The sequence below is a fragment of the Lissotriton vulgaris genome, chromosome 1_1 (assembly GCF_964263255.1).
Source record: "Lissotriton vulgaris chromosome 1_1, aLisVul1.2, whole genome shotgun sequence".
NCBI classification, from domain to species: Eukaryota; Metazoa; Chordata; class Amphibia; order Caudata; family Salamandridae; genus Lissotriton; species Lissotriton vulgaris.
The window spans coordinates 230,164,676-230,167,874 of NC_141685.1; the positions used below are offsets into that span (position 1 = coordinate 230,164,676).

The window sequence follows — 3,199 nt, forward strand, 5'->3', positions numbered from 1 at the left end:
GAGCTGATTATATAAATATATATATATATATATATATTGATGAATAGAAAGATAGCTAGATAGACAGATCGATAGATATTTATTTCAATGAAATAATTTCTTCATAAAACTGATTGTTTTTGGCTAGGAATTTCTGTATTGTAATAATTTAGGAAAAAAGATTACTTGTCCTAACCAAAAGCAGCAATTCTGCCTATTACAATACTGAGAATTGATCGAGGGCATGCCTTAACCCCAGGGAGGTGAGCACTGTTTAACTGAAGCCAATAAGTCCTCGTTAGTATAGTGGTTAGTATCCCCGCCTGTCACGCGGGAGACCGGTGTTCAATTCCCCGACGGGGAGGCGATTCCTTTTATTCACACAATTAAATAAAATGATGTACTTTCTAACATTGTAAAATATATCTGTCATTATCCTTGCCTATTCCGATTGAGAAAAAAGGTTGAATTCACTGATGGCCAAAATGCTTACTGATGTGTTAACTGAAATTCAGAATATGCTCTGAATATTTCAGCATGCACAGGCGTACCATCAAAACCAATTTACGTCTACAATCTGTTGGAAAATGAGATGAAGCAGTGGTGAATCCTAGGCTGCTGTTCCACTCGATTGGCACGATTTACAAGTAGAATGACTGCTTTTGGTTAGTAGTGACCCCTGGTGGCTAATAGTTATAAGCTGCAAATGGTAAAGTGAGCTGATTATATATATATATATATATAAATATATATATTGATGAATAGAAAGATAGCTAGATAGACAGATCGATAGATATTTATTTCAATGAAATAATTTCTTCATAAAACTAATTGTTTTTGGCTAGGAATTTCTGTATTGTAATAATTTAGGAAAAAAGATTACTTGTCCTAACCAAAAGCAGCAATTCTGCCTATTACAATACTGAGAATTGATCGAGGGCATGCCTTAACCCCAGGGAGGTGAGCACTGTTTAACTGAAGCCAATAAGTCCTCGTTAGTATAGTGGTCAGTATCCCCGCCTGTCACGCCAGAGACCGGGGTTCAATTCCCCGACGGGGAGGCGATTCCTTTTATTCACACAATTAAATAAAATGATGTACTTTCTAACATTGTAAAATATATCTGTCATTATCCTTGCCTATTCCGATTGAGAAAAAAGGTTGAATTCACTGATGGCCAAAATGCTTACTGATGTGTTAACTGAAATTCAGAATATGATCTGAATATTTCAGCATGCACAGGCGTACCATCAAAACCAATTTACGTCTACAATCTGTTGGAAAATGAGATGAAGCAGTCGTGAATCCTAGGCTGCTGTTCCACTCGATTGGCACGATTTACAAGTAGAATGACTGCTTTTGGTTAGTAGTGACCCCTGGTGGCTAATAGTTATAAGCTGCAAATGGTAAAGTGAGCTGATTATATATATATATATATATATATATATATATATATAAATATATATATTGATGAATAGAAAGATAGCTAGATAGAAAGATCGATAGATATTTATTTCAATGAATATAATTTCTTCATAAAACTGATTGTTTTTGGCTAGGAATTTCTGTATTGTAATAATTTAGGAAAAAAGATTACTTGTCCTAACCAAAAGCAGCAATTCTGCCTATTACAATACTGAGAATTGATCGAGGGCATGCCTTAACCCCAGGGAGGTGAGCACTGTTTAACTGAAGCCAATAAGTCCTCGGTAGTATAGTGGTCAGTATCCCCGCCTGTCACGCCAGAGACCGGGGTTCAATTCCCCGACGGGGAGGCGATTCCTTTTATTCACACAATTAAATAAAATGATGTACTTTCTAACATTGTAAAATATATCTGTCATTATCCTTGCCTATTCCGATTGAGAAAAAAGGTTGAATTCACTGATGGCCAAAATGCTTACTGATGTGTTAACTGAAATTCAGAATATGATCTGAATATTTCAGCATGCACAGGCGTACCATCAAAACCAATTTACGTCTACAATCTGTTGGAAAATGAGATGAAGCAGTTGTGAATCCTAGGCTGCTGTTCCACTCGATTGGCACGATTTACAAGGAGAATGACTGCTTTTGGTTAGTAGTGACCCCTGGTGGCTAATAGTTATAAGCTGCAAATGGTAAAGTGAGCTGATTATATATATATATATATATAAATATTTATATTGATGAATAGAAAGATAGCTAGATAGACAGATCGATAGATATTTATTTCAATGAAATAATTTCTTCATAAAACTAATTGTTTTTGGCTAGGAATTTCTGTATTGTAATAATTTAGGAAAAAAGATTACTTGTCCTAACCAAAAGCAGCAATTCTGCCTATTACAATACTGAGAATTGATCGAGGGCATGCCTTAACCCCAGGGAGGTGAGCACTGTTTAACTGAAGCCAATAAGTCCTCGTTAGTATAGTGGTCAGTATCCCCGCCTGTCACGCGGGAGACCGGGGTTCAATTCCCCGACGGGGAGGCGATTCCTTTTATTCACACATTTAAATAAAATGATGTACTTTCTAACATTGTAAAATATATCTGTCATTATCCTTGCCTATTCCGATTGAGAAAAAAGGTTGAATTCACTGATGGCCAAAATGCTTACTGATGTGTTAACTGAAATTCAGAATATGCTCTGAATATTTCAGCATGCACAGGCGTACCATCAAAACCAATTTACGTCTACAATCTGTTGGAAAATGAGATGAAGCAGTGGTGAATCCTAGGCTGCTGTTCCACTCGATTGGCACGATTTACAAGTAGAATGACTGCTTTTGGTTAGTAGTGACCCCTGGTGGCTAATAGTTATAAGCTGCAAATGGTAAAGTGAGCTGATTATATATATATATATATATATATAAATATATATATTGATGAATAGAAAGATAGCTAGATAGACAGATCGATAGATATTTATTTCAATGAAATAATTTCTTCATAAAACTAATTGTTTTTGGCTAGGAATTCCTGTATTGTAATAATTTAGGAAAAAAGATTACTTGTCCTAACCAAAAGCAGCAATTCTGCCTATTACAATACTGAGAATTGATCGAGGGCATGCCTTAACCCCAGGGAGGTGAGCACTGTTTAACTGAAGCCAATAAGTCCTTGTTAGTATAGTGGTCAGTATCCCTGCCTGTCACGCGGGAGACCGGGGTTCAATTCCCCGACGGGGAGGCGATTCCTTTTATTCACACAATTAAATAAAATGATGTACTTTCTAA

The 3,199-nt window shown here is 36.2% G+C and overlaps 1 non-coding gene across 1 annotated transcript; it reads left to right on the plus strand.

Moving 5' to 3' along the window:
- Nucleotides 1-2,379: 2,379 nt before the first annotated feature.
- Nucleotides 2,380-2,451, plus strand: TRNAD-GUC (transfer RNA aspartic acid (anticodon GUC)). Its single transcript has one exon. It is a non-coding gene; the product is annotated as a tRNA-Asp (tRNA).
- Nucleotides 2,452-3,199: the final 748 nt, after the last annotated feature.